Source organism: Stegodyphus dumicola, chromosome 10, assembly GCF_044657685.1.
Source record: "Stegodyphus dumicola isolate Sdum_Otavi_A_Nest chromosome 10, ASM4465768v1".
In the NCBI taxonomy this organism is placed as follows: Eukaryota; Metazoa; Arthropoda; class Arachnida; order Araneae; family Eresidae; genus Stegodyphus; species Stegodyphus dumicola.
The window spans coordinates 18,581,735-18,596,424 of NC_140777.1; the positions used below are offsets into that span (position 1 = coordinate 18,581,735).

Consider the following 14,690-nt stretch of genomic DNA (forward strand, 5'->3'; position numbering starts at 1 on the left):
TTGCAATCGCGAAAAGTTTCAGGCAGCATATTTCAACGAAAATATCCATTTTCACCGCTATCGAATGCAATTTAACGATGTTTTTGCGTGATATCTGTACGTAAGGACAGAATAAAAGACTGCTTTCCTCCAAAAAAGTTATAAAACTGCTTTAAAATGAATTCTGAAGAGAATTTTTCGTGGCGTCTGTACGAACATACGTACGTATCTCGCATAACTCAAAAACGAGTAACCTCAGAACGTTGAAATTTTGTATATAGGACTGCTATAACATGCACATGTGCACCTCGTATTTTGGTTGCAATCGGCCGCACCAAACGTATATAAATATATTTATATATATATCCACTCTATTACCCGGCTCAGTGATCTCAGTTTCTTTACTCTTATATGTTGGTAAATTGTACATTTTTTGCTTTAAAAATGATTGAATTATGTTGTTTTTATCTTCCGGTTAAGGATTTTATGCCTTTAGTAAATCTGTGTGCAATATTTTTAGAATTATCAGCAATTTTAAAATTGTTTAATTGCCGCTAAGCCTGTTTTTAATGGCGGCCATTGATGTTTACATTTGAAACAGGAGACTAGTGGATTTGTTGGCAATCTAGAGAAACTTAGCTTCGCAACAACAAAGATAACGCATTCATTTATTATTGCCAATTAAATCATGCTTAATTCTTTCTGGAATTTTTTCGAGGAAATAAGCGTTTGAGATTTACTTCGTAATTTTTAATATAGATATTTTGAGTTTTTATGTATTTTAGCCTTTTCGCGAAGTGAGAACTGAATTAATTGAATGAGAAATACTCAATCGTCTGTGAAAAACTGTTTCTTTTTGTTTTGTTCTTTTATACATCGTTCTAGCTTTATTATAGTATTTGAATAGAACATGTGGCAACAATTAGATAATTCTTTAAATGATATCAATTTTGTGCATTCTGAGTTATAATATGAACGAAATATAATACTGTTAAATGAACCTAGCGCCAGAGTGTCGCTATGGTAAACAAACAGAGTGAGTTTTAAAGAATGCATTTATTCTATTGTGGTTTATGCGCTGTCGGCGAAGAGATTTAATTCAATTCAATAAGTTTAAATGAAATGCAATTAAAAATGCGTATAATTTAATATTCCGTACAAGGAAGTCATGTGGTGTACACGTCAGATTTTTTTTTTTTATCTTGGATCAGGAAAAATCAGCGATGCCTTCGCCGTGATTCAAATTCCGGAGCTTCCGATGGCAAGCCGGATGTGTTTTCAATTACACCCCGAAGGCACGCGATAAGGAAGGAGAAAATTCCTTACATACCTAAATTCGTGAATTAATTTATTGCTAGTAATTCATACAAAATGGAAGGATGTAAAATTAAGCTTAAAGAAAACTAAACGAGTAATTTTCTGAAAAGCAATTTTTTTTAAGGAATTATTACTCATAAAACTGCATTGATGCTTTTAATACTCAGCTGTTGCATTAAAATAGGAAGACAGACGTTAGGTTAATCATTTTTACGAGAATTCCAAATTTTAGTGTCTTTAAAAAAAATTAAAGTTTCGTATTTTGCCTTCCGTCATCTTTCTTTCATAAAGCTATAATTAACCGAAGAAGTTTCTGCTTCTGATAAATATAGCTGTTTTTCTTTTCGTCAAAATTCGCAACACTTCCTAAACCTTTGCTGCGATATATCATCCATTTCAGCTAAAACAAAATGGGTCACGCTTCGTCAGTCTTGCCTTCTCATGCGGAATTATGGGATATTTTATCACCAATCCCGGCATGGTTTTCTTTTAAGCATGTTTCTCTTGCGTTAAGCATGTTATCTTGCAACTGTCCTTTATTGTTAAGCGAGGGACTTTTCATTTCATTTCAATTACACTTACAAGAAGATGTTTCACAGAAGTCCTCTTCCACCCTTAAAGGATTACTTTTGATAGTAATACGAATTTAGCTTGCGTAACAGTAAGTAATATTTATTTATTTTCTTAGAAGTAATAAGTTTCATTACCCCAAAGGGCGTTAGCCCAGAAGAGCTATTAATTTATTTTGGCATTTTGCGTTGATTCACTTTTCAAGCTGTTGCTGATATTATCGCCCTGTATTATATTTAAAGAAATTAAATAATGCATAATCTGCATAAATATATGTATATTTCTCGCATTGTGATAAAATAACAGTACCTAGAGCCATCCAATTTTGAATAACGTAATCCTCCACAGAATATGAGCATCTGGTAGCCCTAATTTGGAATTTGTTTTATTATCGATTACAAGCTTTAATATTTTTTTTAATTTTAAATTAAATTTTCAAACATAGCAGTGTTTTATTTAATTTTATTTGAATCGTTTAAAAATTTGTCTTCATTCATTCATAATGTAACAAATTTTAAATGCCCTTTAATTAATTTATTTACTATCTAAACCATGCAATGTGAGTATAAAGAAGATAGCCTATTCATCTTGCACATAAACGTGCAACTGAATTGGCAAATGTTTGAATGTGTCTAGATCAGACATTCCAAAATGTTTTCTTGCATCGTCCCCTTTTAAGAAAATGTTTTTTTAATCAACCCCTTATATTTTTCTGTATAATGTGTAGTATGCAGGATAATGATATTTTTTTTGCCCAAAGAGGCCTGACACCCAAAGAGCTATTACTCTAAAAACGGCATTTTGCGTCGTTTCCCTTTTTGCGTTGTTTCACTTTTCAAATTGTTGCCACCAAATATTATCTGCATCCATTATATTTAAAGAAACTAAATAATAAAGAATCTGCATTGGGAAAAAACAACGGTGCCTAGAAGAATCAAATTTTGAATAACGTAGTCCTCCAACCAAACATCGGCACCTGGAAGCCAGAATTCTGAATTTCGAACTTGTTTTATTATCTGTTTCAAATTTTGTAAACCTTTAACGAGTTTTTGATTAACAAACTCAACAATTTCAAAGCGAGCAATGGCAGCACTGTACGAAAAAAAAAAAAAACATTTTTATCTCCAGCGAGCGAGAATGTGCATCGGAAATTCAAAAGATACGCTGCTTTTAATACATACTTTTTATTCACGGCATTCAATTCCATGAATTTTATTCGCTTGGTTATTTTTATTCTTTGCATTCAATTAGATAAATTTTATTCGCTTGGTAATTTTTATTCATTGCATTCAATTTGATAAATTTTATTAGCTTGGTTGTTTTTATTCATTGCATTCAATTAGATAAATTTTATTCGCTTGGTAATTTTTATTCATTGCATTCAATTTGATAAATTTTATTCGCTTGGTTGTTTTTATTCATTGCATTAAATTTGTATCTGCATTAACATTTCCTCCATTTTATTTTGCCTCGCATTTATAATCTGAAATGTATTTTATCCAGGTTTTTTGCTGAACCACCTGGGCATGGCATGTGTTCTCACACACTTAAAAAATTGCTAAACATGAGTTTCACCTTATTTCTGTTATTTATGTTTCTCTCATGGTAGTCTTATCGACTTCTGATATATTCGTTCTTTTGTAATCCAGGTCTCTTCTTCGCCCCCTTCGCGTTCCTTCCTCCGATGTTTCTCTCGGGAAACTGCAGTCCAGACACATTCAATGTGAGACTTGGTTTGATTTATTTGATTATGGCAAAGAACTGGACGGATATTTTCTTGAGAGGAGAGAGGCCTTCATTGAGGACTTTCTAAGGGAAACTGGATGGAATACGCATTACACATAACAGGACATGGCTCCTTCCCCACTTATTTTTACGAACGAAATATAGCTCCTTTTGAGCAATGTATAGAGCCCACCAGCGACCGAGCGGTAAAGTCGCTGAACATTGGTAGTTCGGTCCGAGGTTCAAATCCCGTGAACGGGCTGGCTGCATGGGTGTTTTCGTGATTTTCCCCACGTGTAAAGTGTATACGAGCCAGTTTACCTTAGAAAGTCCTCCACGAAGGCATCCCTACCCTTAGGCAGATAGCCCTAGTGAGCTTTGCCGTAATTAAATACATACCAACTGAGCAATGTATATGTGGGGAAAAGGGCGACCCTAACCATTACATCTTCAAATGTCCATTAACAAAAAAACTATCACTTGAATCTTCCTTAGTCTAATGTATATCAGTACTTGCAAATAGCATAAAAAATCAAACAACTAAGAAGAAAAATGGAACCCTCAGTCATATTCCTCGCTAGTAGAGGAGAAGAATTGTGCAGTACAAGATAAGCAAAGAATAACACACTGGAACTTCCAAAAATTTTAATTAGAATTGACAAAACGACCTAGTTGGAAAAAAATTGAAGGACAAAATCGGCAAAAGTACAGACTAGAATTGACAAAAAGACTATAGGGCCACAGAACACCTCTGTGCATACAACAAAACAAAAGAAAGTCTAAAATATTCTGAAAAATAATTCATATACAAAATGGTTTCTACACATATTCAGTATATACTCTCTGCATGTGGAGGCGGCCAAAAACAAAATCTTTGCATTTATGTAAATAAAAAAGGGGGGAATGTGTGTAGCAATACGGTATTTTTACATGGCCAGATATGTACGCCATTTTCAGGCCTTTATCTCAAAGTTTAAATATTAATTACTGCAAAAAATCAAGGTTTAAATGCCCTAGCCGGAATTCGAACTCCGGACTTCTTGGCGCTAGCCGGACATGTTTCAAATTACACCACCAACGAACACGTTAAAGAAAGAGTGAATTCCTTGGAAGGTGACAAATTAAATCTTCATTCAATTATTTGGAAACATAAAGAGCTATCTTCCTCAAAAGATACGCCTTCATGAAGGACTTCTGTAAACAATCTGGCTCTATTTATTGAATTACGTTTAGCCATGAAAGCATCCACAAACGCCATTTTAACCCTTGGGCCACTGGTCAGCAATTTAGAAGACGTTTTACTAAGTTAAAATTGATTTACTTAGTTTGGAACTTATTTATGTAAAGATCATTCATAAGTTTTCTACTTATAGGGAAGATTTTAAACAGTGCGGCAAAATTACGACAAATATTTTGGGCGATATTTGTAAGGTTACAATTGATCTAGATACTGTATTTAAGTCTTACAACCCTACTAGACAAATTGGCGAGTTACCTACGTCCGAAATAATATGAATGTACGAGTATTTAGCCAATTTAGTGAATTAGTATAACGTATAAACCGACCAGTTTCCCTTATATTTTCCTCAACGAAGGCGTCCCTCCTCTTCGGCAGACCTCGGGTCTTTGCTACATTCAAATAACCTAACCTAACCTAGCAAATGGTACTTGAGAAAAGTAAACTTCCATTTATTAACTATAAAATATGGAATGCGTTAGCACTTTTAGCAATATTTTGGTTTTACAAAAATATCCAACATTTTTTCCCTTTAATTTTTAGCGGAAAATCACGTTCAGATACGAATTTAGTGCAATTCGCCATTTTTCAAATAATACTTACCGTTCACTTTACAGTATTCTATAGGTAACTATAAACAAATTAAATGAACTTTAATACCGTTAATAAATCTTTTAACCATTTGTTCATACTCAGTTCCGTTTTCGTAAGAAAAATACGTCGTAAAGAAAATGTCATAAAGAGTTTGGCTTATTTGAGTATCAACTTTAGGGTTATTCGCCTACAGGAAGGCATGCCTTCGTGGAGGACTTTCTAAGGGACGCTCAGACGGTATAGTGGTTAGAGGAGCGTACTACGGAACCGAAGTCGTGGTTCGAATCCCAGAGAAGGCAGAATATACTGCATGGATGTTTGTAATTGCAATAGTATGTTTTTAATGTGTTTGCAAATATTCGGGGCACTCTAAATGGTGAACCAAATGTCCTCTCGTGTGGTTTGGGAATGGTGCGGGAGACAGGTGGAGACACTTGAACCGGTCCATGAGGTGCTATCTCGAAACTGTGGTGGAAGTAGAAAGTCCAACCTCCTTGAGGCTCTAGCAATCATTCTTCCATGAGATACATGGACAAGGCAATAACAGAAACGTAGACCCAAAATGGCCAAGTTAACTGCCTAAATTTTAACCCCACTCGATTATAAAAGTACTACGAAACGTGAAAACGTTCCTCTTTTACTTTTCATAGTTTTCTTAATTTCTAATGCCCACCAGCGGCCGAGTGGTAAAGTCGCTGAACACTGGTAGTTCGGTCCGAGGTTCGAATCCCGCGAGCGGGCTGGCTGCATGGGCGTTTTCATGGCTTTCCCCATGTGTAGCGTGTATACGAACCAGTTTCCCTTAGAAAGTCCTCCACGAAGGCATTCCTCCCCTTAGGCAGATAGCCCTCGAGGCTTTGCCATAATTACACAAACTAAACCAAACTTAAACTAATTTCTAATACGACGTTTCCAGTTCTAGTTTTTTATTTTAGTTTTCAGTCCTTTTAATTTGCGGGGTTTTATCTGTGCTTTACCAAAAGAAAATGTCACGCGATCAATATTATGACAAACCGACAGAAGTCTCGCCGGTGACAATAAAAGTTTCTTTTCGAAGTGATTGTTAGCACATAAAAATAATTTTACTTTTCCTAAACTTATTAGTGGTAGAAGGGTGTTTGAATTTATGCTTTCGTTCGAGCGTTAATATCCATTAGTAATAATTTCATGCCTTATTAGTTATTCAGGTTTTCGGCATTAAAAAAGAGATAATTACTTTCTATCGAACATTAACAAAAGCCAGAGAGACTTTCAGAGTATGTAAATATTATTCAATTTGGTTAAACGCTTCTGCGATAACAGATTATAAGAGTAATGATATCGCCGTATTGTTTATTCCAGAAATGTTTTATTTAAATATTGTAAACACAAACATTTTTGTGAAACTAACAGAATATACTGAATTCGGAGTTTGTACTTTCGAGAATGACATAGTGCTTTGCCGCACTTTTGCCGCCCGAGGCAGTCGCTTAACCTTTTGAAAACGGGATGGCCATTATAGTGGCCATAGAGTCCTTCTTTGAAAAAAAGGGGTTGTCCACTTTAGTGGCCATGTCTCTTTCCTCCATTTTAAAAGTGGGGTGAAATGTTAAATTTGACGTTCCTGGGGTTTTAACCACTTATCTCTTTCAAAGGTCTTCCTTTTGCGACATAGATGCACCCCTCTGAGAATCCATTAAACTACCCACAAGAAACTTTGTTGCAAATAGGAGGTGATTTCGTAAAGGGGGCAAGGCATTCGATTCAAGATTCCCCGTCCTTTGGTAGCTTTTACTGCTACCAAAGTCCCGGCCTCAAAAGGTTAATTAGCCGTCCCTCTCGATGTACAAACAGATAACTACAAAAAATATCAAAACTACATGGAGAAAAATAAATTAAAACCCTAAGTTTACTTTTTAGAATTTTTTAGTCCAAAGGGATTTGAATCCCGAAGGACTATTAGTTTCGTTTTGGCATTTTGCGTCGGACTCATAAATGTCGATTCACTTTTCAAACTGTTGCCACAAAATGTTAGAGTCCTGCATTATATTTGAAGAAATTAAATAATGAAAAATCTGCATAAATGTATGTATATTTCTCGTATTGTGATAAAACAACGGTACATAGAGTCATCGAATTTTGAATAACGTAATCCTCCAACGAATATGAGCATGTGGAAGACCAAATTTGAAATTTGAAATTTGTTTTATGATCGATTTCCTATTTTTTAAAACTTTGACGAATTTTTGATTAACAAACTCAAGGATTTCAAAGCGAGCAATGGCAACGTTGTGTAGGAAAAAACATTTTTATCTCCAGCGCGTGAGTCTCTGTATCGAAAATTCTAAAGATAGGCTCGTTTAAAAACTATTTTGCGATATTGCTGTTGCACTGGATCTTATGGTTTAAGTGCGAGGAACATGATATTTAATAAAGAAAGGTAACACACAAAATGTTAAAAAAACGCCCCTTTGGACGTAATTTAAAATCTGAAACATTTCAGATTTTTTTTTTTTTTATTTCAACGTTTTACAATTATTAATTATTTTTCTTCTTGTTTTACTCTCAAAACCATCAGTGACATTTTAGAAATATATTTGATAACAACATTTGAAATTTTGCCCTGGAAATTGCATTTTAGAATAAACTACACGAAATCAAAAGGAGAACTCTTCCATTTCCCATTTCCGTTTTTCCTTGCAAGAATGGAAATAAAACTCTGAATTACATCTCTTTTAGCAATGAAACCTTCTTTATGAAGGTCACCATGATCATAATTTAATATATATTCGTAGGAAATTAAGAATAAATTCATAAGTAATTTAGTGTATGTTCGCATTCAAAAGATTCGTCAAAATAAAAGAGGTACAACTTGTGGCTCTTGAAATCATGTGGTGATTTCATTGAACACTCGTAGAGGTATTAGGAGTTTTTGAAGTAGAAGATATGAAAAATGTGCAATGCAGGAACTCGAACCTTGGACCTCTCGAATACGCGGCTAACCGTAACAAAACGAAAGCATGCTGGAAGGAGGGAGAAAATACATTTTAAAGAACGATCGGGGATTGGGGGAACTAATTGCCAAATCCCGCTGGTGAAGAATCATCATTCAAAGCCTTTTTTTTTAGTTCGGGCGCCACTGTAGAGTCATTAGGATTTTTTGTAGCAGGAAATGTGAAAAATGTGCAATGCCCTCGTCGGGTCTCAAACCCTGAACCTCTCGAATACGCGCCAAGTGTGCTGAACGTTACACCAAGAAGGCTTGCTGGAAAAGGAGGAAGAAAATACCTTATATACTTTATTCAGAGCAAAAATCTTTTCTCAGCTGAATTCCATATGGCAGGTGACAGGTGATGGAGGACGGGGACGCCTGAAGTTTAACAGAGGTTAACAGGCATATGTCCCGCGTCCTCCCCTGGAGTTTATATATAAATGTGGATACACGGCCATACAGGGACAACTGTTCAACATCTGGCAATTTAAAATCTCACCGTATGGCAATTCCGTCAATTCCGTATGGCAATTTAAAATCTTACCTGCCCTGACTAATTCCCATAAAATAGTCTTTCACACGGAAAACAGAAAATGCAGACTTTAAAATTGTGCCGCCTGGGGCGGACCGCCCTTCCTGCCCCCTCTAGCTATGCCACTGCATTTAATGTAATTCCGGTTAATGTTATCATTCGATATATTATCAGTTTGCCGCCCGTTTATAAAAGAATCCGTGAAAAATACGTCGCGTATGGTGATCAACATTTCGGTTAAGTTTTTGAAATTAAAATAAAGCTGCCAAATAGGAGAGATAATTTCACCAAATCAGGTCGAAATTGCCAAGTGATATTAAAGATACCAAGATCATAAATATTGCCAAGTCACAGAGAGATATCGCTAAATTAGGGGTTATGTCGCCAAGTGTGGTTATGTCGCCAAGTTTCCTAACAGCCTGGTTTCGATTTCGGTCAACCATTCGAAATTAGGCCCCCAAAAAATAATAATAATACAATAAAATTTGGAAAAAAAAAAAAATCTGAAAAATTTTAGATTTTATATTACACCTAAACTAGCATATTTTAACGTTTTGTGCGTCTACTTTATATATTAAATATCCTATTCTTCGAACTTAAACCACACAAAATTCAATTCAACAGTAATTCAATTCAACAAAATATTTAAAAACAGCATATCTTTAGAATTTCCGATAGACAGTCTCGAGCGCTGCAAATAATTTTTCCCCGTACAGTGTTGTTATTGCTCGCTTTTAAATCGTTGAGTTTTGTTGTTCAAAAATTCGTTAAGGTTTTACAAAATATGAAATAGATAATATAACAAATTCGAAACCTGGGCTTCCAAATGTCCGGTGAAGAATTACGTTATTCAAATTTCGATGGCTTTAGGTACCGTTGTTTTATCACAATGTAATAAACATACATACATTTATGCAGATTCTTCATTATTTAATTTCTTTAAATATAATACATTGCTCTAATATTGGGTGGCAACAGTTTAAAAATGTGGTACGCCGTTTATAATGAACTGACGCAAAACGCCGTTTCAAGACTAATAGCCCCTTTGTTCCTTGAAAAAAAAAACCAGATGTGTACACCACATGACTTCCTTGTACGGAATATTAAATTATACGTATTTTTCTTGCATTTCATTTAAACTTATTGGATTGAATTAAATCTACTTCGTCGATAGCGCATAAACCACAATAGAATAAATGCACTCTTTAAAATTCACTCTATTTCTTTACCATAGCAACACTCTGACGCTAGGTTCACTTAATATTTCGTTCAAATTATAACTCAGAATGCACAAAATTTATATCATTTGAACAATTATCTTATCATAACCACATGTTCTATTCAAATACTATAATAAAGCTAGAACGATGTATAAAAGAAATTAAGCAAACAAAACAAAAAAAGAAACTTTTCACAGACGATTGAGTATTTCTCATTCAATTACTTCCGTTCTCGCTTCGCGACAATGCAAAAATACATAAAAACTCAAAATATTTGTATTCAAAATTACGAAGTAAATCTTAAACACTTATTTCGTCGCAAAAATTCCAGAAAGAATTAAGCATGATTTAATGCGCAATAATAAATGAAGGCGTTATTTTTGTTGTTGCGAAGCTTAGTCTGTCTAGATTGGCAACAAATCTACTACTCTGTTGTTTCAAATATAAACAAATATGTTCGCCATGTTTTTTAAAACTTCAAGGCACTTAAACAGCTTTTAAATTGTTCATAATTGTATAAATATTGCTTCCAGATTTACGAAAGGCATGAAAACCTTAACCGGAAGATAAGAACAACATAATTCAATAATTTTTAAAGCAAAAAACGTACAATTTACAAACATATAAGAGTAATGAAACTGAGATCACTATGCCGTGTAACAGAGTGGATGTATATATAAATATATTTATTTACGTTTGGTGCGGCCGATTGCAACCAAAATACGAGGTGCACATCTACATGTTATAGCAGTCTTATATACAAAATTTCAACGTTCTGAGGCTACTCATTTTTGAATTATGCGTGATACGTACTTACGTACGTACAGACGCCACGAAAATTTCTCTTCAGAATTCATTTTAAAGCAGTTTTTTGGGGGGGAGGAAAAGAGTCTTTTATTCTGTCCTTACGTACAGATGTCACAAAAAAACATCGTTAAATTGCATTCGATAGCGGTCGAAATGTATACTTTCATTGAAATATGCTGCCTGAAACTTTTCGCGATTACAATACTTCCTTTTTACTTCGTACAAGGAAGTAAAAAACGCTAAAGAGTTCCCTGAAGGCAAATTAAGAATGGTTTTTTTTTTTTTTTTTTTTTTTTTTTTTTTTTTTTGCCTAATTTAAATTTTACATTGGGAAGGGAGCTTGCTAAGTATTAAGGAAGGAAGGGAAGCCTACCGAGTATTAAGATTAGAGGTAGAGAATCGGTGAAATGATTTACAGAAATGTCATAATTTCATAATGAACTATTGTGTTCAAGACATTATATAAATATGGGATGTTGTAGTTTTGCGGAAGATGAAGAGAAGACTGTTGCTTGTATGACGACTGGTGTGAAAATCACAAGTGGCTTGATAGTTAAATCATCATTTTCATTTTTCGCAAGAACAGTTATTCAGAAATACATTTCTGACTAAATCTAGTACCACACTAGGGGTGCTAAAGACACGCCATAATTTCTATATATGAAGTTTACATTTTAAACAATACAGAAAGAAGGAGAAGCGAGAGACGTGGTTTCTCCAAGAAGCAGCAGACAAGAAAAATTACTGCGTATTTACAGCAGTCATATTTATAACCGGAAAGTCTTTGTGTTAATCCTGAACGGCGATTGGGCTAAATGTTTCGCAGTGCAACGAAATGGCAGGGAAAGAGTGACGTAACATGCTGCAGAGTGATGCAAAAGGTGCTACTTTGGTAGATGGTTGCACGGATTTTTGGCTATTTACGTTGGCGCAATTGTTGGCGCAATTTTTACAATCGTCAGCCATCTTGAAAAACGCTGTTTTTACGCATAGTAAAGTATTCGAAACTTAAAAAAAAAAAAATATCGTTAAAAGTAATGGATTAATTTTTGTTGAAAATGTCGTTTTTTAAGATGGCAGGCAAGTGTAAATAAATACATTTACTATGAGTATAAAGTACTAAAGTAAGGCAATTATTACTTTCATATAGCAAAAAAGAGAATAAAAACACCGCTATAAAAATATTGTGCCAACGTTTAATTAGATTAAAATATTACTGAAATTGAATATCGAATTAAAAACCATCCTACCAACATTTAAAAGAATTAGAATATTATTAAATTCAAATACTTTAAAACACGTTATATACAATATAATTAACATTAAAACATATGTGACAATAATTATCTCAGCAATTTTTGAAAATAGTGTATTAATTTTTTTAACAAAAACTGGAGTATACAATTATAAAATAAAAGAAAAATATGTACTTACATTTTTTTGAGTAATTTAACCTCTTGTTTATTGATAAATACCACAAAAAAAATCGAAATCATAATTGAATCGGATCTTTTAACCATCTTCATCTGATATCCAAATATCTCGCACATCATTGAAGAAGCAATTAGCGAGGTTTCCTCCAAAATTTCCTCTGACACTTTTAACAATTTATAAATAAATCTTTGATTAGGAAAGACAAAATAAAGTCTCAAAGGGCAATTTTTTTATTCCAATACCAATAATTCTTGGTAATTACTAATAACAGATGAATAATAAAATTTTAAAATGAAGCGGTAATGCACAAATATTCAGTAACCAATCAGGCAGCTGATTACATCACGCATAGAATTAAAATTATTTAAATAATCATTTATAATAAAATCATTTTTAAAACAAATGCAAAATTAAATTGTATTTTAATATTTAACAGTCATAAATAATGTTTAAAACATTAGATTAAATTTATAGATATTAATAAAACCAATTACTTTTTAAGTAAGGTGACGTCATTATTACATCATCCACAACATAAAATTATATAAAATATTATAAACAACAAAATTTTTATTTCAAATAAAAATGTTAAATTAAATTGATTTTTAATATTTAGAAGCCATAAATAATATTTAAAAAACGGAAGTTATGCATAATAAAACGCATTATTTTTTTAATAAAATGACAACAAAATATCGGTTACCATAAATAACTTATCCATCAATGGGTTTACCATAAGTTGTATTACTCGCCAAAAGGCAAATCGCCAAAAAGTCGCCAAAATCCGTGCAACCGTCTAGTAAAGTAGCACCGTGCAAAATAGTGCAAAGCCTATCTTTGAAGTGAGGACGTGTTTAACTAAAATTTATAAATTTAAAGGTCTAGTGTCAGTTGATTCCAATCGGGTTTTAAAATTTTTTTTCATATTTTATATTTCACATATTTATATATTTTTATACACTTTTGGTGCTGCTCATTGCAATAAAATTAAAAGCACAAGTGCACTACTAGATGTTACAGGAGTCCCATATACGCAGTTTCAACATTCAAAGTGTAGGTGTTTTTTCAGTTATGCGAGATATATACATGTACGAACGTACGCATGGACAGGCATCACAAAAAATCTTTTTAATTCATTTTACTATCCGTTTGGTGTAGCCGATTGCAACGGAAAAGATGCATAAGTATCAGTCTCATATACAAAATTTCAGAGTTCTACGACTATCCTTTTTTGAGTCATGCGAGATACATATACTTGGCATCTGTACGAACGTATATACGTACGTGCGTATGTACATACGTACGTACATATCTCGCATAACTCAAAAACGAGTACCCTCAAAACGTTGAAATTTTGTATATAGGACTGCTATAACATGTAGATGTGCACCTGGTATTTTGGTTGCAATCGGCCGCACCAAATGCCTATATAAATATATTTATATATATATCCACTCTGTTACCCGTCTGAGTGATCTCAGTTTCTTTACTCTTATATGTTTGTAAATTGTACATTTTTTTCTTTAAAAATGATTGAATTATGTTGTTTTTATCTTCCGGTTAAGGATTTTATGCCTTTAGTAAATCTGTGTGCAATATTTTCAGAATTATCAGCAATTTTAAAGTTGTTTAATTGCCGCTAAGCCTGTTTTTAATGGCGGCCATTGATGTTTACATTTGAAACAGGAGATTAGTGGATTTGTTGCCAATCTAGAGAAACTTAGCTTCGCAACAACAAAGATAACGCATTCATTTATTATTGCCAATTAAATCATGCTTAATTCTTTCTGGAATTTTTTCGAGGAAATAAGCGTTTGAAATTTACTTCGTAATTTTTAATATAGATATTTTGACTTTTTATGTATTTTAGCCTTCTCGCGAAGTGAGACCTGAATTAATTAAATGAGAAATACTCAATCGTCTGGAAAAAACTGCTTCTTTTTTGTTTTGTTTTCTTAATTTCTTTTATACATCGTTCTAGCTTTATTATAGTATTTGAATAGAACATGTGGTTATGATAAGATAATTGTTCAAATGATATAAATTTTGTGCATTCTGAGTTATAATGTGAACGAAATATTAAGTGAACCTAGCGCCAGAGTGTTGCTATGGTAAACAAATAGAGTGAATTTTAAAGAGTGCATTTATTCTATTGTGGTTTATGCGCTATCGACGAAGTAAATTTAATTCAATCCACTAAGTTTAAATGAAATACAAGAAAAATGCATATAATTTAATATTCCGTACAAGGAAGTCATGTGGTGTACACATCAGATATTTTTAATGTTGGAATTCAAAGTTTGT

General features: G+C 33.4%; 2 protein-coding genes across 8 annotated transcripts in view; one reads left to right on the forward strand and one right to left on the reverse strand.

Moving 5' to 3' along the window:
* The window catches only part of LOC118181685 (uncharacterized), a 293,765-nt gene that overhangs the window by 153,333 nt on the left and 125,742 nt on the right, over positions 1-14,690 (reverse strand). The window lies entirely within an intron of this gene.
* LOC118201692 (uncharacterized) overlaps positions 1-14,690 on the forward strand; it is a 162,247-nt gene that overhangs the window by 80,662 nt on the left and 66,895 nt on the right. The window contains exon 1 of one of the 4 annotated variants that reach the window (XM_085824688.1): positions 1,805-1,957. The exons of the other annotated variants lie outside the window; for them this stretch is intronic. The gene's annotated coding sequence lies outside the window, so the exon portion shown is untranslated. Of the gene's footprint in view, positions 1-1,804; positions 1,958-14,690 lie in introns of those variants that run through there. 4 annotated transcript variants of the gene reach the window in all.